This window comes from Bufo gargarizans, chromosome 2, assembly GCF_014858855.1.
Source record: "Bufo gargarizans isolate SCDJY-AF-19 chromosome 2, ASM1485885v1, whole genome shotgun sequence".
NCBI classification, from domain to species: Eukaryota; Metazoa; Chordata; class Amphibia; order Anura; family Bufonidae; genus Bufo; species Bufo gargarizans.
Genome location: NC_058081.1, coordinates 694489950 through 694515037, shown reverse-complemented (window position 1 = coordinate 694515037; position 25088 = coordinate 694489950). Strand labels below are relative to the sequence as shown.

Genomic DNA, 25088 nt, shown 5'->3' with positions numbered 1-25088 from the left:
CTTGGGACCCGGATTCAAGCGAGCGATGGGGCCCTTTAGAGCAAATAGAGCCTTGGTGAAATCTCGTGCAAGTGCAGAGCAGGCAACTGCCTCCGTCTGCGCAGTGGCTTCCCTGCAGTGGGCATCGGACTCGCTGTAGGTACTGCACATGCACCAAGCCCTGTGACGCAAGTCTGAAGCCTACAGCAGGGAAATCACTGCGCAGACAGTTTCCTGCGCTGTGCTTGCGCAACATATCGCAGAGGCAACCGCTAATGACGCAGGCGGAGTTTTAAAAACAGTATGTGACGTTGCAGAGGAGGGAGCGAACTGACGTGCATGGGGAGGAACTGGGAACAAGGGGCAGCCTTGACCATTGGTAACCCCCCCCCCCCCCCCCAGCACATAGCATAGCCATCGCTTACAGAAGTAGGCGACAAATTCCCTTTAATGGACGCCATCTGTCAGTTTTTTAGTAACCCTATGGCGTGAACGGAACATTCTTAGAGCGGTAGAACATACAGAGATCTCGCCTGACTCTATGGCCCCTTTCACACAGCAGAGTATTCCGCGCGGGTGCAATGCGTGACGTGAACATATTGCACCCGCTCATTTCAATGGGGCTGTGTACATGAGCATTGTTTTTCCCGCATCACTTGTGCGCTGCAGGAAAATCGCAGCATGTTCTAGAATTCATAGAAGTGAATGGGGCTGCGTGAAAAAAAAACGCATTGCATCCACAAGCAAGTGCAGATGCAATGAGATTTTAACGGATGGTTGCTAAGAGATGTTGTTAGTAAACATTCAGTTTATCACACGTGTGCAAAACTTTTGCACTCGCGCTGAAAAAAAACTGAACGGAACGCAATCGCAGGCAAAACTCACTGAACTTGCTTGCAGAATCTCACAATTTTCCTGGAACGGATCCAGGCCTAATGCGACACGTTCGCCTGCAAGGGGCCTAAGAACACATAACGGCTTCCCATCAGTCAACGCTCAGCAGGCGCTCCACTCCTTCCATCATCTCCTACTACTTTCCCAACAATAGCTATGAAGTAATAAGTCCTTTCTGGTCCTCACATGTACCTACACATTACACCTATACTTACCTAAGTAATTACCCAACGCTTCCTGCCAGCCGCTTTTACTTGTCAGAACAGGTTACTCCATGGTTAGATCATCCCTGAGCATAACATTATTGCCGTTCTCAAGACTCGGGAGATCTCCGCCTGAACACACTCGTCTGCAACATTAGCCTGCACGATGCAGATTTACCGCTGCAGGATTGTGGAAGTGGAAAATCTGTATCCGATGTATCAGCAAACTGGATGAGTTTTACAAAACTGCTGAAAGCGCCAATTAGGGGCTGGAGAGAGCAGGACAAACATATGTTTTGTGGAGCTTTTATTATCAGAACCAGTAAGAATAGGAAGTTTTATTCTGCCAGGTTTTGCTCCCTAAAGAGGGTATTCCGGTTATAGACAGTTATCCCCTATCCACTCCGCTTTCTCTAGTGTGCGCATTGAAATGAATGATCAGCTGTTCCGTCCATTTTCGGGAGGCTCCACAGGGTACGGGTTTCCCGTTCTCATCAACAGTCAGGATCCCTAATTGATCGGATATACAACGGATATAAGTGCCCAGGAGGCAGAAAGTGCTCTCTGCATTGAGCTGCTTTAAAGCCCTTCCCCTCTGCTTTGAGTGACAGCTGTAGCATCCAACCAGGAGAGCACTACAGCCGTCACTCAGACAGAGGGGATGGGCTGTGAAGCAGCTCAACGCAGACAGCACTTCACAGTAAAGCTCCACCTCCAGTGCACTTAAGGCCCAGAACCTGGCAGAATCTAAGATCCTATTCACGCTACTCCTGATAATAAAAGCTCCACAAAAGGCATGTTTGTTGTGCTGCTCTCTCCAACTCCTTTGCATTGAAAACTGCAAACAGATTCCCTTTGAAGGGGTTTTTCCACAGCAATTATTTATCCTGTGGATCCACTGGGACCCCCACTGATCACTAGAGCCACCAGTGCACTCCATTCAATGGCCACAGGAGTGATGGAAACAGTCAAACGCTGTACTGGTTTGTCTCCATCAGTCCTATGAACTTTGAATAGAGCGGTGCCGCTCATGCATGCCCACCGACTCCTTCAAATGCCTCTGGAAAATGGGGGCTCAGAACCCCCATTTTAGTGATTGTTAGGGGGCCCCTCATCTCTGGATAGGTCTTGTGTAATAATCTCTTTAATGAAAGGATCCTTAGTTCTAGTGATCTATGGAGCTTCCCACCAGTTAAAGCTTGCCATTACCCTGCACAATGATAGCATACCCTACCATTAGAGTACCCCTTTAGGTTGTTCTGCTGTAGTCATATCATTACATCAGGTCTCCAGCAAACAGATGTGACACTTAACCCTACACCCCAGTGGTAATACAGACACGACACGTGGCCCTAGCTCCTAGCGCTACGATCACAAGCCCTGTCCACACACAGGCAGTAACCTAATACACCCCCACCCTGGTCCCCCGGACGAAACGCATTAAACGTTAATGTCTCTTTTTCACCAGTCAATTATCCCGTTCTTTATGGCCCCTGGCAGGATTGACAGACACAATGCACCGTACTATAGTGTCTCCTAATGATACGGTAGAGATACGGTGTCTGTCTGTTGCATCAGCCGTGGGCCGGACAAAACGCCATGATGGGCGACGTGCATGACAGCGTGAAAGGGTTTCTGTCACCAGATTTAACCCTATTAAACTGGCTGACATTAGCGATGTGCTAATGTCAGCAGACCCCAACTACTATTCTACTACTAGAGGCTCCGTTCTCCTACCTCATGTCACGCCCTGCCATCCTTCATTGGGATGAGTTAGGGTCTGCTGACATTAGAACATCGCTAAGGTCAGTCAGTTTAATAGGGTTAAATCTGGTGACAGAAACCCTTAAAATCCTACCTTTGTACTTTGCCACCGTAAGTTGAAGAAGAATCTCCTTCCTAGGTCGGGGATGATAAGAATGGAATTTTTACAAGCAAATAAAATGAGAAAACCTAACTGAAAGCTTGGAGTATGGTGGTGAGGTCCGAAGGTCTACTTACCTCCTCACTAACCTACATTTCAGTGCTCCAGATGGCAACCAAAATGGTCGCCATTATGCCTTAAAATTTGCAGATGGAGTCAAGACTTTTTAACCTTGTCGTCATTAGCGACAGGGATGCCGCGCGATAGCTGAATATTGCAGCAGGGCATGGGAGCCAATAATTCCTTGCCCCGCTGCTGATCACCTACGCTACAGGCCTGAGGTATATTTGGTAATGTAATCCTAGCGCAGGCGGGCGTGATGACATCACACCCGCCTGTGCCAGGACGCACAACAGTGAGGTGCGCGCGTCTACGTCGCACCATTCCGGGCCGTACCAGCAGCTAGTGAGTGACGTTTTTTTAAGTGCCAATATTACTGGCCCTAAGGGGTTGCACATTACTGGCCCTAAGGCTGGCACTGGGGGGACATTACTTGCCAGAAAGAGGACAGTATGGGGGGAAATTACTACTGTGGAGCATATTTCTACTGTGGGGGGCAGTGGGGGAGTAATTACTATGTGTGGGTTAGGCCTCATGCACACGACCGTTTTTTTTTTTTTAAGGTCTGCAAAAACGGGGTCCGTAGGTCCGTGATCCGTGACCGTTTTTTCATCCGTGGGTCTTCCTTGATTTTTGGAGGATCCACGGACATAAAAAAAAATAAAAAAATAAAAGTCAAGTTTGCCATTGAAATGAAAGGAAAAAACGGACACGGATCACGGACGACAATCTTGTGTGCATCCGTGTTTTTTCACGGACCCATTGACTTGAATGGGTCCGTGAACCGTTGGCCGATTTTTCCACGGACCCATTGAAAGTCAATGGGTCCGCGAAAAAAAAACTGAAAACGGCACAACGGCCACGGATGCACACAACGGTCGTGTGCATGAGGCCTAATTTACTATATGGGGGCAGTGAGGGGGAAAGAGGGGGGAATTAATCTAAGGTTTTATTATTATTACTGGGGGCACTCTAGGTGGCATTTATAATTGCTGTAGACACTCTAGGGGCCTTATTTCTAATGCGGTCACTATTTTTTCAGCAGTATAGTACCTGGGGTATTGGCTAGCAACACAGGCACAGTATTGGGAATGGCAGCAGGATGACATTGTTGGGACACCAGGATGGTGGGGGGGGGGGGGGGGGGTTGATGGAAAAATTTAAATATAACATGTCTGTAACAAACTCTGTAGAGACGAGATGCGGCTGAAATAATTTGTCATGGAGGTCTGGGTCAAATGGAGGAGAAGAGGAAAGAGAAGGTCTAGATGACTGTAGATGTCACTGGATGTAATAGGTATGTGGCGCTGTATTCTCCTATATGTAGTGCTGGCTCATTACTGTGACCTGTGTCTCATCTTCTCCAAGTCTTTTTTAAATTGCAATTATAAATATTTTCAATTTGGCGACAAAATGTTTTTTTTGGCTCCTAAATTTTTATGTTTAGGAGCACTGCATTTCTTACGTAGACTGCCAGATATTAAGAGGGTAATTTTCAAAGACCCGCGTCTACGTCGCACTATCCCGGGCCGTACCAGCAGCTAGTGAGCGCCATTTTTTTAAGTGCTAATATTACTGGCCATAATGGGGGCACTAGGGGGGCATTACTGGCCATAGACTGCCAAATTATTAAGAGGGATATTTTCAAAGACCCACGTCCTGCCCTGGCGGAGAGAGCTAAGGCCACGTCATAAATTAGGTGTACAACCGGCCTTCAGAGCGTCTGGAATAAAAACCTACTTCAGTCCCTGATTGGAGTAGTTTTTGCTCAGTTTTTACACCTGTTTCCAGGCATAAAAGGTAGTAAATGTTTCAGGGCAGGTGTCCCGGCCCAAACCCAGCCCTCGCCAGCGAGTACGGTGCAAAAACGCCAGTGCAATAAAACATTGTCGCATGAGAATTAAAAAAGTGCGGTGCAGCTGGCTGCATGTCCACCAGTGGCAGCAAGATTTTGCGGTAAGATCACGAGGCCGCGGGTGGCCAATCGTGCTGTTGGGCCGTACCCCGAGGCTGGCTATATGCATGAGATAGCCGACAGCTACTCGTTCACCCAGCGTGCATGTGTTTTTGGGAATGAGAGAATCTACTCAAGACCAAAAGGATCTGGAATGTTGAAATCCATCTCCCCCATCTGCTTTCCCCCCCCCCCCCCCCCCCCAACATCTCCCACTAGTCAGGAGGCCCCTATACACATTAGATTATTGACCAGTCCCTCTGAAATTGGCAAGTTCAGCCAACATTCATCTAATATGACCAGTTGAAAGAGGACCCGTCCCCTCTCCTGACATGTCTTTTTTGGTAACTCCTTCCATTCCCTATGTAATAACAATTCTGAAGCATCTATTCTTATGAATTTATGCTGCGTCATTCCCCTATTATTCCTACTAGAAGTTTATGAATGACTAGCCAACTGGGTGTTACCATTTGTGGGTGTGTCCCTGAACAGTCTGACACTATCCAATCGTCGCTACAAGTGCCAGACTGTTCAGGGGCACGCCCCAACTGGTAACACCCAGTTGGCAAGCCATTCATTAACATTTAGTAGGAATAATAGAGTCCTAAAAACAGATGCTCCAGAATGGTCATTTAATGTGGAATACAATTACTTACTAAACAGACAGGTCAGGAGAGGCGACTCCTTTATCGCTTTGGATTGTTTTCTATGGAGGCTATTACCTGGCTACAATAAAATGGCTCCCGGAGTCTTCAGTATCTTGTCTACGGCAAAACAAGAAATATTTATAGATGCATATTTTAAGGTATTAAATATGAATGATTTCATATCGCTAATGAACGTATCCAGAATTTGCTGACACAAGAAACTTTATCATGATACATTTTAGTCACAGCCGCACGGTCAGGTTTCCTCATGCAGTTTCGTAGGCCAAAACCAGGAGTAGATTGAACAGAGAAGTCGCATATAGTTTATACTTTCTCTCCTTTCTCCTGTCGACAGGACTTTTTTCCTGCATAACGGAAACCTTGCCCATAGACTACTATTATGATGGATCAAAACGGAATGCCTCTTAAAGGCTTCCGTTTTGCATTCCGTTATAAACGGAACGCTATAACACTAGTGCAAACCCACCCTTAGTAGTCTCATTCAAGTGAATGAAGCTGAACTGCAATACCAGGCACAACCACTATCTAATGGACGGCACTGTGCTTAATAAGCTGCAAGGAGGCCACGGCGCGCACACCGGAATGCTGTGGCATCCTCAAACAGTGGATTGGCAGTGGGTGCCAGATGTTGGACCCCCACTGATCACAACCTCTGTAAAGGGGTTCTCTCATCTCAGACAATGTGGGGGCATATCACTAGGATATGCCCCCACTGTCTTGTAGGTGCGGGTCCCAGCGGTGGGAGCGGAGCCCCGCAAAGTGGTGGCTGGAGGACTCAAGTCCGGCCACCACCAAGCGCTCTCCTCATAGAAGTGAATGGGAGCACACTGCGCATGCACGACTACCACTCCCAATCACTGCTATGGGCCTGATGGAAATAGACGAACCAGCAGTCAGCTATTTTCTGCAGCCCCTTAGAAAATGTATGGAAGGGGGCTGTGCATGCGCAGTTCCCCCTCCACCACTTTCAGGGCTTTATTCCCAATTTGATTGAAAATCGACCCGCACCTATGAGACAATGGGGGCATATCCTAGCGATATGCCCCCATTATCTGAGAGGAGACAACCCCTTTAGGATGCCACGCATACAACATTTCCATGTTGTACCAAAACCACTGGGGGGTCAATTACTAAGATCTCTATGCCAAAAGAAAAAAAAAGTCACAAAACACCCTGTTTTGGGACCTTTTTAAATGTCCGCACAACAATATTTGATCGCATAGGCACTTACGCTGTCCTCGTCACTTTGGAGGAAACATATGTAAAGGTTGTTGAAAAACTACTCCACTCAGGGAGTGAAGTAGTTTTATACTCTAGGCGCACAGACAGCCTTAAGGCTCGTTTACACAACCGTTTTTTTGCGTTCCGTATACAGACCGTATTTTAATTCCATATACGGTCCAAATACGGAACCATTCATTTCAATGGGTCCACAAAAGATGCGGACAGCACTCTGTGTTCGCATCTGTTGCATGGCCCCGCAAAAATTATGAGGCATGTCCTATTCTTGTCAGTTTTGCGGATAATGGGCCTTCTGTTCCGCAAATTGTGGAAGGCACACGGGCGGCATCCATTTTTTGTGTATCCGCAATTTGCAGACCACAAAAACCGGCACGGTCGTGTGCATGAGCCCTTAGACGTGCCTAATTTATGACGAGGCGCACACACAAATTATGCGCGTCCTCCAGCAGCGTAGAGGAGAAACAAAGACCAGCATATAACACCGCTCTTTGCAAATGACCCCCGCTAGGTCTATATCTGTTCACATTTTGTTAGGGCGCATATTTCGATATGCTTGACAAGGAGCAGGGCTTAGCACAATAAGATGGAGCTTTGTGGAAAAAGGGGCGTGACGAAGATGGGCCATTTTGCGACAAAATTGCACCACAATTCAGGGGTAAAAACCTGTCTGAAAGTAAGCCAACCAATAGCTGGTATAGAGTCAGAGAACAGTGGCGGAGACTTATCAAAACTGGTGGAACGGAAAACTGACTTAGTTGCCGATAGCAACCAATCAGATTAATCCTTTTATTTTCCAAAGGAGCTCTGAAAAAATGGAAGGTGGAATCTGATTGGTTGCTATGGGGAACTAAGGCTCCTTTCACACTAGCGTTCGCTGGTCCGCTCGTGAGCTCCGTTTGAAGGAGCTCACGAGCGGACCCGAACGCCTCCGTCCAGCCCTGATGCAGTCTGAATGGAGCGGATCCGCTCAGAATGCATCAGTCTGGCGGCGTTCAGCCTCCGCTCCGCTCGCCTCCGCACGGACAGGCGGACAGCTGAACGCTGCTTGCAGCGTTCGGGTGTCCGCCTGGCCGTGCGGAGGCGAGCGGATCCGTTCAGACTTACAATGTAAGTCAATGGGAACGGATCCGCTTGAAGATGTCACCCTGTGGCTCAATCTTCAAGCGGATCCGTCCCCCATTGACTTTACATTGAAAGTCTGAACGGATCCGCTCAGGCTGCTTTCACACTTAGATTTTTTTCTAAGTTATTAATGCAGACGGATCCGTACTGAACGGAGCCTCCGTCTGCATTAATATGATCGGATCCGTTCAGAACGGATCCGATCAAACGCTAGTGTGAAAGTAGCCTAAACCAGTTTTACTTTGCACTAGGCCTGCCCTAGGCCTATCCATCCAGGCCCTGGGATAAATCTGTCTCAGATGCCACCATCTTTACGATTAGTAAATCTGGGCCTGTGTTCTTTTGGCCTCCATTGGGCTGGTACACATCAACCTTTCTTCTCTTTAGGGCTCAGTCAGACGACCATATGAAATGAGTCCACAACAGTTCCAAAATTTTGCGGAACGGGAGCAGACCCACTCATTTCAATGGGGCTGCAAAATATGCAGACGGCACACAGCGTGCTGTCCGCACACGTAGTTTAACTTCCGTGCCGCCAAAAAATATAGGGCATGTCCTTTTCTTGACCACAATAACGGACAAGAATAGGCATTTTCTGTATAGGGCTGGCCATGTACGTTGCACAAAATGCGGAACGCACATGGGCCAGTATCCACAATTTGTGGACCGCAAAACACTCACGGCCGTCTGAATAAGCCCTTACTCTACAGGAGCCATGCTCAACCTACGGCCCTCCAGCTGTTGTAAAACTACAACTCCCACAATGCCCTGCTGTAGGCAGATAGCTGTAGGCTGTTCAGGCATGCTGGGAGTTGTAGTTTTGCCACAGCTGGAGGGCCGCAGGTTAAGCAAGCCTGCTCTACAGGAAGACACAGTCTGCACCTTCCTAAAGTCAGGCATGGCAAAAAACATACACCACATGGTATAAACTTTTGGGGTCATTTATTAAACTGGTGTAAAGTAGAACTGGCGTAGTCGCCCATAGCAACCAATCAGATTCCACCTTTGATTTTCCAAAGGAGCTGTTAAAAATGAAAGGTGGAATCTGATTGGTTGCTATAGGAAACTAAGCCAGTTCTACTTTACACCAGTTTGATAAATATCCCACTTTGTTTAAACAGTGGGCCTATGGGTGACATGGCTATACAGGAGCAAATATCAGAGCCTTAGGTCAGAGGAATACTGGTACACTGGGAAACGCTTTTGTCCCCTCGCCACAGGCCCTAAAATAAATGTTTGGAGAATTACACAAGGATGGGGACAAACATGCGCTCCTGTGTCCCAACACCAGGACGGAGCCCTACTTTACTCTCTGTGACTAGGTGCCATATTTCCTGGGACAGGTATGTGACCTTTGATTGCAATGTTCTACGACTAGGGAGAGATTTATCAAAACTGGTCCTAATGAAAACTGCCTTAGTTGCCCCTAGCAACCAATCAGATTCCACCTTTCATTTTCTAGAGGAGCTCGGAAAAATAAAAGCTGGAATCTGTATGGTTGATATGGGCGACTTAAGGCTACTTTCACACTGGCGTTTTGGCTCTCCGTTTGTGAGATCCGTTCAGGGCTCTCACAAGCGGTCCAAAACGGATCAGTTTTGCCCTAATGCATTCTGAATGGAAAAGGATCTGCTCAGAATGCATCAGTTTGCCTCCGATCAGTCACCATTCCGCTGTGGAGGCCGACACCAAAACGCTGCCTGCAGCGGAGCCAAAACGGATCTGTCCTGGCACACAATTTGAGTCAACGGGGACGGATCAGTTTTCTGAAAATAGAAAACTGATTCGTCCCCCTTTGACTTTCAATGGTGTTCAAGATGGATCCGTCATGGCTATTAGAAGACATAATACAACCGGATCCGTTCGTGACGGATGCATGCGGTTGTATTAATGTAACGGAAGCGTTTTTGTAGATCCATGACTATTTTCCGCAAAAAACGCTGGTGTGAAAGTAGCCAAAGTCAGTTTTCCTTGGTATCAGTTTTGATAACTCCCCCCAGGATGGAGGGCCTGTCCGGAGCCGCTATCGCAGATTACATAACATTAAACAAAAAAAAAAAAATTGCAGCAGTAATTTTTCTGAAAAAACAAAGGAAAAAAAAAAAAAACTCAACATGTGCTTCACATTTATCTGCATTTTCCACCGTGGCCCCCAAATGGAAAAGGCCCTGACAGCAGCGGTGTTACTAAGCAGCTGGAGTGCTGTGACATACGCGCCATTTATGACATGTATTATCGGCACTAAACAAGCAGTAGGCCCTCATAAAACCTCTCCTAGTGTACAACCCCACAATGAGGATGCGGCAAAGCAAGGGCCACTGGTGGCACTGATGCAAAATCATGCAGCCATTGGCCGTTGTGGGTGTGCGTGGCTGAATTCCAGCCGCTCCATGTGGTCGCACCCCAAGACCGATTTCACACAGTGTTCGGCGGCTGTAACATGGACGCTTTTTGGGCCAGCATTAGGGCTCATGCACAAGGCCATTGCTTGGCCGTGCCCGTATTGCAGCCCGCAAACATCAGGTGCGCAATATGCGGGCACTGACCACGTGTGCTCACATCACGGATGCGGACCCATTTATTTGAATGGGTCCACAATCCAGAAGGGGTGGTGCGGAACAGAGGCACAGAACCCAATGGAAGCACTACGGAGTGTTTGTCCATGCCTCCGCACCGCAAAAAGAACGGACGGGTCCTGCCCTACGGTTGGTGCCCATGCACTGCGGACCTTACACATTCAACACTTGGACCTCCCACAGGTCATCAGAGTCATAGACTTTTATGGAACTCTAACTCCAGTTTTGATAAACTGAGGCAGGTATGTGTGTTGAAGGGGTTCTCCAGGCTTTTAGTGGACATAACATCACAGAAAATATGAAAGGGCTGCAAGGACATGGTCATGTGACGACAGCCCAGAATGGGAGGCAGGAGCAATAACAGTAAAATAAATATTACAAACTTAGTGATCTTCATAAATGATTATTGTAATGGATGTTGATTCAAACCCCCTTTAAGGGGGTTCCCCGGGATTTACATATTGATGGAGCGCCGCTGCCTTCTGAAACAGCTGATCGGCGGGGGTCCGGGGTGTCGGACCCCCGCCGGTCAGATGCTGATCTATCTAGAGGATAGATAATCAGTTTAAACAAACAAACTGCAGAACCTCTTTAAGGAGGGTTTACTAAAAATAATCTGCCCGTGTAACGGTGCTGCCTATCACTCAATGAATAAGCAAAACACTTGTTCATCTGGTGAATTAATCGTTGATGCAGGATTAAATCATCATTTCTGGGCAGCAGATTGTGCTGTGTGAACAGCGATCTACTGCCCAGAAACAATGGGGGTCATTTACTAAGACTTTTTACACTGGTCTTTGAATCCCGCCTATGGTGCCGTAAGATTCGGTAATTTATGACGAGGTGTACGCTTTGTCATAAATTAGGTGCATGTACAGCAGTCAGCGTGCCTAGTGTAAGGCCTAGTTCACACAAACGTATGGCTTTTATAGTTTTTTTGCAGTCCGTTTTTCACGGATCCGTTGTTCCGTTTTTGAGTTCCGTTCTGTTTCCTTTCCGTATGCCATGTACAGTAATTCCATAGAAAAAATTGGGCTGGGCATAACATTTTCAATAGATGGTTCAGAAAAAACGGAACGGATACGGAAGACATATGGATGCATTTCCGTATGTGTTCCTTTTTTTGCGGACTCATTGACTTGAATAGAGCCACGGAACATGATTTGCGGCCAAATATAGGACATGTTGTATCTTTCAACGGAACGGAAAAACGGAAATTCAGGTTTTTTTTTGCGGAACCATTGAAATGAATGGTTCCGTATACAGAACACAAAAAAATAAAAAACGTTTGTGTGAACTGGGCCTAAAAACTACTCCTGCCCCTGACTGGAGTAGTTTTTCCCCAACATTTATGCCCTTTTCTAAGGCCTTATTCACATGTCCGCAATTTTCCTTACGGTCCTTTTTTTTGCGGATCCGCGTTTCCATAAAAACCTTCAGTTTTTTACAAAAGTGCATCCACATCCATTCCGCAGAAATAAAAAAGGAAGAAGGAATACATGCTGCTAGGGTAATGCGGATGACATTTGGTGTCTTTTTTGCAGAACCGCATCACGGAAGTGCTGATGCGGACTGCAATTACTCCCCCATTGAAATGAATGGATCCGCACCTGTTCCGCAAAATTGCGGAATAGATGCGGAAGGAAAATTGCGGACGTGTGAATGGAGCCCAAGTGTAAATGTTAGTAAATCTGCCGGGGTCCTCGCCCTAGTACAGCCCCCTGTCCTGCCCAACTGTCAAACACACCGTAAAAATCAACCAAGTCCCTTCATAAATCACCCGCAATTAGGGATGAGCGAACTTGTGTTTTCAAGTTCTGCGTACAAGGTTCAGGTTATCTAAGAATTTCGTTATGGATTCTGCTACTAGTTATGGTCAGTGGTAGCGGAATCCATAACGGAATTCTTAGATAACCCGAACCCAACCCTTGTACGCTGAAATTGAAAACACAAGTTTGCGCAACACTACCCGCAACGAATTAGCATAACAGCTGTAACCATCGCTCGCCCCCATACAGTGGAGGCGATTGCTGCATGTAAATGCAGCTCTTCACCCTCACTGACGAGCAGGCAGTCACCAGGAACAGTCCCTTCCCGATAATTGCCTGCTCCATCGGGCAGTCTAAACGCAGCATTAGTGCTGCAACACGCTCAATGAAAGGAATGATTGTGAGCGGAGGCCGCCGCTGACTCCACGAGAAGTTTGCTTCAGTTAACGTGTGCTTGTTAATCCCTCACATGAATGAGGTCATTCTCTTCTTTAGCTTAATGTAATTGTGTGTACACATCCCCTGGCTGACGACCAATGCAGTTAAAGGTTAACTATATGCCAGGATCACTCCGCCTGGAAGAAAACACCTTCAGTGTGACCTAAAGAAGAGCCCAACGATCATTTACCGAAAAACCTCGCTTATTATCAGCACTGCACGACTTACGGTTACAGATGATCCTAATGGAGTCAAACTGTCAGGGTGTGTTCACACTGGGTGGGTTTTTTCATCCAGATTTTGAGGATGGAAAATCTGCAGCATAGTACAGGACGCTGCAGAAAAATACCCAAGAGAAAATTTCAAATCTGCAGCATGCCAGTTTATATGGTGGATTTTCACAGTGAATATCCCCCTTTTCGACACAAAATCTGCTGCAAAATCTGAGGTAAATCCACATTTAAAAGGGTTGACCCATGAAGACATGTAGTCCTGGGTGTTTCCATTGTGCTAACAGCGGTGGGATGGAGGCCACAACAAGAGACCGTGGGGCACATTTACTAAAGTGTTTGCGCCTGTTTTTAGCCTAAAAAATGCTGTTTTAGACAGTCAATTTTGTTTAGTTTAAAACTGAAATTGTGCCTGTTTTGAAGGCTTTTGTGCCTTGTTAGACTATTTTGATTTCATAGACTGAGGCCTCATGCACACTACCGTTGTTTCATTCAGTGTCCGTTGTTCCGTTTTTCGTGATTTTCTGCGGACCCATTGACTTTCAATGGGTCAGTTGAAAACTCGGCTAATGCACCGTTTGTCATCCGCGTCCGTGATCAGTGGTTCCAGTCCGTCAAAAAAATATAACCTGTACTAATATTTTCACGGAAAACAGTTCGCGGACCCATTCAAGTCAATGGGACCGCTAAAAAAAAAAAAAAAAAAAAAAAAAAAAAAAAAAAAAACACGGAGGCACACAAGATTGTCATCCGCATCAGTTTTTTTCCTATCATTTGCATGGCAAACCTGTCTTAGATTTTTTTTTACTTTCCTTCATGTCTGGTGAGCCTCCAAAAATAAAGGAAGTCACATGGAAACAAAAACGGAAACTGATCACGGAACAGAACCCCATTTTGCGGAACGGAACACAACGGTCGTGTGCATGAGACCTAAATTAGACATTTTCTAACTTTTGTGACCTTTTTATATCCATTTATGTAGCCGCCTCTTTTTTGCGCCTGAGTTGGTCACAAAAACAGTCTAATTTCTACTCTAACCCAGGGCTGGCGTACGTTTCTTCACCTGTTTTCAGTTTTTTGCATTAAAAGTTCTAGTTTCTAGGGGACTTTTCCCTGCAAAAAAGTGACTTTTTTATGCAGAAATAAATTAAGCCAGCCTAAGTGAATATGAACCTGTCTAACTGAAAAACAACCACCAGAGGTCAGACTATTAAAAATATTCCTCGTCCAATTCATCAACTGCTGTGCGACTTAATAAATACTCAGCAAAATAAAGAAAGCGAATGAGATATACCTGTCTAGTGTTAGCCAAAAACAGGCAAGCCCAATAAATGTGCCCCATTGTGCCTGTGGTGAAGCCACATATTGGTTATCCAAGCTGAAACTGATACCCAGAGAATCTATGGTGCTGCAGTGGCATTGTATAGTGAGGTGCTGGAGTCTAGACCAGGCATGCTCAACCTGCGGCCCTCCAGCTGTTTTAAAACTACAACTTCCACAATGCCCTGCTGTAGGCCGATAGCTGTAGACTGTTCGAGCATGCTGGGAGTTGTAGTTTTGCAACAGCTGGAGGGCCACAGGTTGAGCATGCCTGGTCTAGACGGTCAATTGACTGGGAGAGTGTGTCTCAAGGACTGTCTGGGCTGAGAGGTACATCAGTCCTGAGGGTAGACAGCTCTTTTCGAGGTCTGTATGAACTACAGGTGATGTCAGTCATAGGCTGTGTAAAACTTAAGCCTGTGGGAAGCCAGCTACATATGGGTCGCTTGAGACTTTAGGCTGTGGGAATTCACCTACACATGGGCCGTGTGAGACTTTAGGCTGTAGGAAGCCAACTACATATGGGTCGCATGGCACTGTAGGCTGTGGGAAGCCAACTACAAATGGGTCATGTGAGACTTTAGGCTGTACTAGGAAGCCAACTACACATGGGCTGTGTGAAACTTAAGCCTGTGGGAAGCCAACTACACATGGGTCGCCTGAGACTGTAGGCTGTGGGAAGCCAACTACACATGGGCTGTGTGAGACTTAAGCCTGTGGCAAGACAACTACAACCTGGGTTGCTTGAGACTTTATGCTTTGGGAAGCCAACTACACATGGATCGTGCGAGACTTTAGGCTGTGGGAAGTCAACTCCACATGGATCATGTAAGCCTTCAGTGTATGGAATGCTAATTTAGTTTGGGTTGTGTGATATTTCAGACTGTGTGAAGTCAAGTCTATGTGGATCACGTGAGATTTTAGTCTGTGGGAAGCCAACTCCGTGTGGATCATGTGACACTTCAGTCTGTGGGAAGCAAAGTGGATTTGGAGAGACCTTTAGCCTTAGGAGAAGCTACAGCTTGGGCAGAGAGGGCTGTGACAGATTTCAGCCTTTAGATAGTGAACAACCAGGGATAGTAGGTGTTTGGATGACCCACGGCCTGTTAGATCTCATATGGTATAGTGGACTGGTGGAAGGGTTTGGACCAAGGAGCTCTGAGAATCTGAGCCAAGTAAACCGAGGGTAACCCTTCTCTTACGTGAAGTGAAAGTATTCAATCGTATGTTAAAGCAGTCTGCATGAAGGTATCTCAAATTACCGTGGTCCATGTGAAGATATCATTGACCAATAAACAATGTGTAACTATAACTAGAGGTGTTTAGCAATGTTCAGGTATTACGAACAACCACCAAGTATACTGTGCCTCTGAGTGTTCAGCAACAATTAAGTGTATGGTGCCACCGAGTGGGAATTGTAACCATCAAGCATTTTGTACCACTGTTGTGAAAAAAAGTTTACCTAAACCTTCTGCAATCCGTTCTTTAATGGGCAATCCATCACATCACCCCTTACATACCACAATAGCAGCCATGGGGCCAAAAACTAAGGGGGTGCACTCAGGTACAGGAACGTTATTTTGTTTTGTGGAGTAAAAAAACATAGCGGTGACTTTCTGTTGCCCAGATCTACTTTGTGCAGAAGAGCCTATGCATCCTTCATTGCTGCTCCAGTAAAACCATTTATTCTGCTGCCTATATTACTACAGTTCAGTGTACTGGGGGCCTATTCCTGTGAAGGGGCCCTCCCTCCTCCTCACCACTGTGTGACAGCACCTCTGTATATAACGAAGTGGCCATCAAAGAGGAGTAAGTCCAGGGGAGGAGTCCACAGGTCTAGATAGTTACAATGCTGTGGATTTTGCTGCAGATGTCGTAGTGGAAAGCTGCATGCACGCAGTGAGTATTAAACTTGTTTCACACTGGTATTAAAACCACCCAGTCGTCTGTTCCGGCAGAGGAACAACCTGCTAGATTTCATCCTATCTGGCATAGCCGGATACTGCCTTTTGCAGCAAGAACCAAATTTTTGTCCAGCCAAATACTGGCACTAATGCCGGAAACAGGCCGAATCCCTTTATAGTCAATGGAGTCTGGCAGTTCTCTAGCCCCTTGTGGGTATGTCAGATACGATGAACTTCGGCAGGCTGTTCCTCTGCCAGAACAGTCTACTGGATTGTATTTAATGCTAGTATGAAACTAGGCCTAGGCCTCATGCACACGAGCGTTCAGTTTTTGCGGTCCGAAAACCGCGGATCTGCAAAACACGGATGGCGTCCGTGTGCGTTCCGCAATATGCGGAACGGCACGGACAGCCTTTAATACAACTGCCTATTCTTGGACAAGAGTAGGACAGGTTATTTTTTATTTTTTTTTGTGTGGCCACGGAACGGAGCAACGGATGCGGACAGCACTCCGCATCTTTTGCGGCCCCATGGAAGTGAATGGGTCTGCATCCGAGCCACCAAAACTGCGGCTCAGATGCGGACCAAAACAGCCGTGTGCATGAGGCCTAACACGCAGATGCTTTGTGTGAAGTATCTGCAGCGTAATACAGTACCAGCTAAGTAGATAAAATTTGAGATTTAAAATGTTATGTGCGGAAATTGACCTGTGGCGCAGATTTCGAAAATCCACGGCAGGTCAAATCCTACACACCACTCGCTGTTCTGCTACATGAGGCAAATTGTCAATGATCTGACCGCAGTTTCCACATCCCTATTAGGACGCCGTCCGATAAGGAAGCCTCTATGACCTCAGATATCTGCAAGACATGGAACGAAACTGAAAATCCTAAAGCACAACTCGACGTGTGAACATTGCCTAATCCTACAGTATGTGACCTGAGGAAAGAGGACTAAAGCCGACACACCTGAAGAACGTCTGGAGCCAAGACAAATATGACACACAAGCCGATATTACGAAACCGTGAAGCAAATCCTCAGGAATGCGAGAGCTCTCAATGAGCGGGACACCTCAGGAAAAGGCACAAAAAACGCTGCCTTACCAATAAAAACATTTTTTTGGGCTGACAAATGTCTGGAAGGAGAAAATCAAAATGCCATTCACATTCCCTTTCGACGTAGCCTGAAACTCATTACTGGCAACACAATACCTGCAATGTTCCCGCTGTGTGGTCTGCGAGGCACATGGCGTACAAAAAGGCTCCCCCCCCCCCCCCCCCCCCCCCCCTTCCCCAGATAAAGAAGGAGTCGAGGACACGGCTAAAGTCATTTCCCGCTTGGGGAGTTTCGGAAAAGATCATGTTGTTATCTAAAGCTGTGACTTCAGTAACGTGACAAGGACTACCGGTTCCAGCATGTCCTCCACTGCTCCTCATTCTGACAGATAGCGCCTGTAGGTGTGAACAAGCCATTTCCTAATTCTAGCCCCCAAGATTGATGGGGCTGCCGAGCGCACACCAACAGGGTATAGGGCACTGCCAGGTGGTTCACTGCCACTGGAAGACGTCTTAAGGGTCCTTACACACTGGCCCAGACTTACTAATGTGTCTGTGCCTGGAATCTGTCCAAAATGTGGCACAACTAGGGTTTCTACACTTTTTTCCAACTTGCTGGGTAAGGGGTGGGGCTTAGCAGGAAGGGGTGGGCATATGCAGTGAATGGGGCGGGACCTAAAATGCTATTAAAATTCTGCCTCAATGCCAATCCATCGGTGGTATAGAGTCAGCCTTTCCCTGCGCCACATTTATCATCCTGCCTGAGCCCCCCCCCCCCCCCCCCGAGATAAACCTGGCGCCGGTCTACACGGCCTGTGCCATCTATAGGATTAGAACATCTGCACCACCATGTTTTGTTTTTAATGGCGTTAGCAAAAATTCATACAAAAGCACACTTTCTTTTGTAGTGTTTTTGAAGGCGTTTTTACCTAAATAGCGTTTTTATGTAGACAGTTTTATGTACCAAAGTATATACCCCCCCGACCCGATGTCACTTACTCTTTAGAGCAGTATGGGAGAAATACACTGGTACAAAAACCTGCAAGACACACTGGCACATGCATTTTTTGAAGCAAGGCAAAAAAACAAACAAAAAACAAAACAAAAAAACAAAACAAAAAAAAAAAAAAAAAAACACATGTACCCCTTTGGTTGGGCGCTTCCAAAAAAGGTCATGGTTAGGAGCAGTGATAGGCGAGTGTCTATGTAACTGTGGTGGGAGGAGCTATAAACTAGCTGGGCGTTGTTAGGGGCGGTGCTGGAGCTGTGGAAGAAAGAAGAAGAAGTGCATCATGGGTTTGGTTGGATGCAGGAACAGGAAGTGCTACATACAGGATGGAAACAAACCGGAGGGACTGGTATATGCGGTGAAAATAGGTCAGGAGTCCAAACTGAAGATAAAAAGCCTGGAGAAGATGTACATGAAGTCAGCAACTACACGAGCGGACATCTGCCGCGGTTTCCAGAGGCGACCATCCAGACAACGCACCAAGAACGGACATGAGTGGTGGATTCCACACGGCCACCCGCCGGCTTTTTGGTGCAGAACCTGCCCCATATTCTGCCTGCAAAAGGCTCCATGTGAACAGGACCGACATGGTGAAAAATATTTACTATATTACTATACTAGAAGCTGTCGTCATCACTCATTGTTTGACTGTTGTAACATGCAAACCATTTCGTAATTAAGACCATGGAATAGGCTGCAGGTAAACAGTGGCGCGGATCGAGTTTCATTCCAAGAAAAGTTAATTGAAGCATTTCTTGCTTCATGGTCTGATGCTGCTACATGAACACAAAGCCAAAGGGGATCTGCACCTAGAGCTCAGGAATATCTGGACCAATATTATTCCCTGCATTTACCACCTCTGACGTGGCGTTAATGGAGGACGTCTGGACTTCCTCGGCAGGGCTTTAGATGGCAACTAAAGTGGTTTCAAACTTGGAAGTCCTAACACAGTCAGCTAATTAAAATCACCTTTTGGCTCCCTGCAGCCACAACTAGAGGGAGCATGGGAGCTTACTGCAACCTGAACTCAATGTATAACAGTGTGCTCCTGTGCTCCCTCTAGTGGCCACTGCAGGTACCACATTTTTATTTTTTTGTAAACCTCAGGGAATAGTTGGGCTACCCTCCTATATTTTAGATTAGAATGTGCATGGCCAGCTTAAGGTGGTTCTCCCATCAGGACCACACCAGCCGATGTCCACGTCACAGAGAGGTGCCCTGCTGATCTTGCACTTTAATAGGGTGCCATGCAGTACTAGATTTGCCCTATGCTACAGCCTCCTATAATTTCAGCTGATACCCAGGGGGTTTTAGTTGCCAAACCCACCAAATACTTAAAAATTGGTGAGTAGATAAGGTGAACTTGGCCGAAATGCCACCTAGTCACAGATAATTGAAAATTGTTCCTAACACCTTGTGATGAGAATTTCCACATTTCCCAGCATTGTCCTTTGTAATTTGGAGAGTAATATAGGTGGCGGGTTCTGGCATAACGTTGCATATTTGTGTACTGTGTGGGTGTGGTCAGGGTTTACATTTGGCGGTACCATCTCAAACAGCCCGAACATATGGCTATATATCTATATATATTTACTTATTGTATAGATTGCGGGGTATACTTTATTTTATATACAGCTCTATTGTTTTTTGCTCTGAAGGATTTCTACATGCCCGATCCTTTCTCCTCAGGGGAGATAACCCGCCACTAGAAGTATCTGGCATCAGCTTACTCCCCTCTCGTCAACGAGAACACATGCACACCCGGCCAAACTGAGTGTGCATGTGGGGTTTCTCAAGAAATAGTCGCTCTCGGCCAAAGGAACGTTCATCCGACTGCTACTGAAGGTGTATGGCTGCCTATAGGCTCGTGCACACGGATTGGGTCAGGATCTGTTAAGGAAAACCCGTACGGTTTTGCAGGCAAGTTGAATACGATTTTTTCTGTGACTGTTCAGTCTTTCCATTTTTTCACGCACATGAAGAACAATTTACATCTCCTACCAACCATATGTGAAAACGCATTGTATCCGAATTTCTTCAGTTAATTCCCACAAGCTCCAATCACTTCTATGGGGTCAGGGCTGCGTGAAAATCTCACAATATAGAACAGGCTGGCATTTTTCCTGAACGCAGAAATAACACGTGAAAATGTCGCCCAAGGGCACAGAGCCATTGAAATGAATGGGTCAGGATCAAGTCCGGATGCTGTGTTCACTACATGCATCACGTCGGGAAAGAAAACTCGCTCGTGTGAAAGAGGCCTTATAGGGGGTTGCTTCTTATATACGGAAATAGCAAGAGTAGGCAGGAGGGGTACTGCAAGGTAAACGGGGAACCGAAGGGTTTGGTCTAAGCACCGAGCGGTAATGTTTGTCCCCACGCTACGCCCGCCATCCTCACTACAGGTAATCTTATCGATGCTCCCGCAGTAATAACCTTTGCCCTCCTCTAGTTAACAGTTAACTCACAAATTAGACTATAAATTGCTTAGCAACAAGTAAATATATACAAACCGCTAAGGCCGGGTTCACACAGCGCAGATATTTAGGTATTTTGTTTATTCTTTCTAGGGTTTTTTTTTTTTTTTTTCAGCCGAAGCCAGGATCCAGAGATCACCCCATTCAATGCTTTGCTAGATTTATATCAAGCTGGCAGCTCAGGGGAGTGTCCTTTCTGCTGCAGCCCAGGGGGCGTGTCCTTTCTGCTGCAGCCCAGGGGGCGTGTCCTTTCTGCTGCAGCCCAGGGGGCGTGTCCTTTCTGCTGCAGCCCAGGGGGCGTGTCCTTTCTGCTGCAGCCCAGGGGGCGTGTCCTTTCTGCTGCAGCCCAGGGGGCGTGTCCTTTCTGCTGCAGCCCAGGGGGCGTGCCCTTTCTGCTGCAGCCCAGGGGGCGTGTCCTTTCTGCTGCAGCCCAGGGGGCGTGTCCATCTGAAGTCGATTTGCTCATGCCTAATGACATTGATTATCTCGTGACACTGGCACCGGTCAAGGGGTGATATATTAGGCAGTGGGCGAACAGTCTGTTCTTGAAGTTGGTGCTGGAAGCAGGAAAAACGGACAAGTGTAAGGATCCGAGCGACTTTGTGATGACAAGACGACTGCGCAGAGAGTCTCCAAAACGCTACGTGTTGTGGGGTGTTCCTGGTATGAAGTGGTTAAGTGGTCCAAAGAAGGACAGCCGGTGGACCGGATGATGGGCGCCCATGGTTCAGCGATGCACATGGGGAGTGAAGGCTAGCCCGGCTATGATTGACGTCAATGTTTAGGATGGTAAAATCGGGGTATCCAAAACCTCGCCCCTGGGAACGGCGTTATCAGCCCTGCCCATTTCCGGCCCAGGACAGCCTGAATTTGCCAGGACGGTCTCTGAAAATCAGGGCTCATCATCTGAGGGATGTGCTGGAGAAACAAGTCCAAACCATGGAGGCCGCACCTCACAATTTACAGGACTTCACATGGATTGTGACATGAAAAATATTCTTTAAAAATATATATTTCAACCCAGCACCCGGATCTGAATACTTTTGTATTTGCATGTAATTAAAAATTTAGTATAGCCACTGAGATATTCAATAAAATGTATCTGTAGTCAGGAAGGAATTTTTTATTCCCCCAAAGTGGGGAAAATTGGCTTCTACCTCACAGGGGTTTTTTGCCTTCCTCTGGATCAACTTGCAGGATAACAGGCCGAACTGGATGGACAAATGTCTTTTTTCAGCCTTATGTACTATGTTACTTATGTACCATGTATAGCGCCACCTGCAGTTTGTTCTTTTCAGTATTTCTTGTCCACCTCACTGAGCTGGTCGCACATGCTCAGTTTAAATCTGCGTGATACCAAGCACAGCCGCTATACAATGGCTGAGAGAAGGTCAGAGCGCTCACAGGAGAGTCGCTCGCCTCTCAAACGGCTGATCGGCGGGGGATCACGAGAGTCGGACACCCTCCGATTGGATCAGAATCAAAGAGGTGTTAACCTACGGATGGCTCCTAGAATTAGTAAAGCAACCCACGTGTAATAAAATGCAGCACCCTACACCGTGGCGGCACTACTTTCCCTGTACTGAATGGCCTTGAAGGCGACATAGGGGCCTGATGCATGTGGCGAGGTATGCAGGAGTCATGTTTGCTTTTCACACGCGGAGGCTACATGACAGATTCCGAGCGCACACGTAAGGGCTTCGCTCTTGGTCCCATCTGTGTCAGATAAGGCATTTCACACGGACGCCTAATAGCGTGCTAAAAACCTGACCTCCACAGGCGTGTACCGTATATCTGTACACCGCAGACAGAGATTCCTGAACCCGGCCAACCGCATTTGCAAAAACACAGCATGCGACAATTCTCGTATTTGCAAGATTTGAGCGCCATTTTCTGGGAGCGCGCCCCAAAAACTGGTACCTACGCCAAAATCAAAAGCTATGCAACTTTTACAACTTGCCGCACGTTTGTCAAATCTGCACTAAACAGTCAGCACAAAGACATACTGCATACAGACACTGGCGAGGGGTTAAAGGGGAGCTCCAGGAAGAGAAAAATTGAGATACACGATGAATATCAGATGAGTGGGGGTCCAACTCAGCAGCCCACTGATCAGCTGAAGGGCTCCAGTGCACTTTAAAGAGGACCCGTCCCCTCTCCTGACAGGTCTGTTTTAGTAACTACCAAATCTGGAGCATCTATTCTTATGACTCTGTTGTGCCGTTCCTCTATTATTCCTGCTAGAAGTTATGCATGAATTACTAATTTACAATAAAGGTCCATCTGGGTGTTACCAGTTGGGGGATGTGTCCCTACAGATGCCTGTATCCATTTTGCAGTCCGCAAATCATGGAACCGGAAAATACGGATGCAGTCCAGGACCTACTGTCAAAAAGCCTATTCTTGGACAAGACTAGGACAGGTTCTTTAATTTGTGACCGGGCCACACAGATGCTGACAGCACACGGGTGTTTTTTTGCGGACCCATAGAAGTGAATTGGTCTGTGTGCGATCCGCAGAAAATGCAGATTGGACATGGACCAAAAATACGGTTGTGTGCATGAGGTCTAACACTGGCAGCACTGATTGGATAATGTCAATGTTAACAGTGCAGGGACAAACCCCCCCCCACCCCCCCCACCGAAAACCGCAGTCTGCTCAGGTTTCCAGGCCCCATGTGCGGTATACTTTATTTCACAGTGGTGATTTGAGTGACTGTGTGGCAGGCAGCCATACTTTGGACATACACCCCCCGCTGACATATTATACATTTTTTCAGTGGACAGGACAATTCTGATTATAAAAGCACTGGAAACCCGATGGAGAAAACTAACACGAGTGTGAACAACGCCTAAAGGCCATTAAAGTGACTGTAGCCCTGCTAGCAACACATGTAAGAAAGGAGAACCATTTGGAGAAATCAGGCTCCTCGGGATCGCTACGAGGTCACTCGCCAACCTACGCTGGACGGTCCTATGGGAGGCCACACGACCTTTGCCTCTTTAAATAACAGGCTTGTGTAATTAGGAGGAGGTCATTTTTCTGCAGGTTCCCGTCTGTCCACAGTCCGTGCGTTTGTCCTCAGGCGAGTACGCTCATTATTATTACATTACACCGTGTGCTGGGTTCTGGTATTAGTGTATTATGTATCTGATGCAGTGATGGGGTGCACTGCGGACACATGCGCAGTCACAGGTCTGTTAGTGTAAAGGGAACCTGCCACCTGTCCTATGCTGCCCTCATTGGGGGGCACTTATTAGGGTTCTTTTTAACTGGCCGTGCAAGAATATTTTGTTGCGCAGTTTTTTTTACACTGTTCAGCAGTTGGCCGGGAAGGGGGGGGTGTGCCAGGGGACGGGACTTACCGGCCACAAGGACTGCCATAGACGCGCCTAATTTATGATGAAACTTAGGGCAGTACTATGAAAGTACTGACTGCCAGCTCAAAAGTGACAGACTGCAGAAATCAGCGGGTCGGTCCCTATACTGTGCCGCCCTCAGGTGACAGTTCCCTTCAAAGAGGACCTGTCCCCTTTCCTGACACGTCTGCTTTAGTAACTACTTGCATCACCCATGTAATAACTATTCTGGAGCATCTATTCTTAATGTTCTGTTGCACCATTCCTCTATTATTCCTGCTAGTAGTTAAAAGGTCCAGATGGGCGTTACCAGTTTGGGGGGAGGGGGGGGGTGTCCCTGCACAATCTGACATTATCCAATCAGTGCTGCCAGTGTCAGACTGTGCAAGAGCAAAACACCAACTGGTAACAACCATCTGGGCCTATGCAATTCATTCATAACTTCTAGAAGGAATAACAGAGGTCAGATGGTTCAACATTAAATCATCAGAATAGATGCTGCAAAATTGTTATTATATGAGGAATACAGCTACTATAACAGACGTGTCAGGAGAGCTGAGAAGTCCTCTACACCTTCTGATGATCTATCTTTTGGCTAATAATCAGTAGGGAAGAGCAGAGTAGGAGCTCAGTACAGTATTAGAATGTATTGGCTCCAATGAATCAATAGAAATTGATTTATACTGTAAAAAAAAAAAAAAACATTTCCAGAACTCTGGATCGGTTCCTCGGGAAGTGGTACCTTGGAACCGAACCAGAGTCCAGGAAATGTTTTTTTACAGTATAAATCCATTTCTGAAGTTATTGCGTGAAGTCTCGCAAAGTAATAACTTGGGCTCATCGCAGCCAATACATTCTAATACTGTACTGAGCTCCTGCTCCGTACAGTATTAGAACAAAGTTTT

At 46.8% G+C, this 25088-nt stretch overlaps 2 protein-coding genes across 3 annotated transcripts in view; one reads left to right on the top strand and one right to left on the bottom strand.

The window, feature by feature from the left end:
• The window catches only part of LOC122928993 (myosin-10-like), a 137170-nt gene that overhangs the window by 103910 nt on the left and 8172 nt on the right, over window positions 1-25088 (bottom strand). The gene's annotated exons all lie outside the window — the stretch shown is intronic.
• Window positions 23869-25088, top strand: part of MPV17L (MPV17 mitochondrial inner membrane protein like) — a 36316-nt gene continuing 35096 nt past the window's right edge. Inside the window, exon 1 of the mRNA XM_044282393.1 lies at window positions 23869-23913. The gene's annotated coding sequence lies outside the window, so the exon portion shown is untranslated. The remainder of the gene's footprint in view (window positions 23914-25088) is intronic.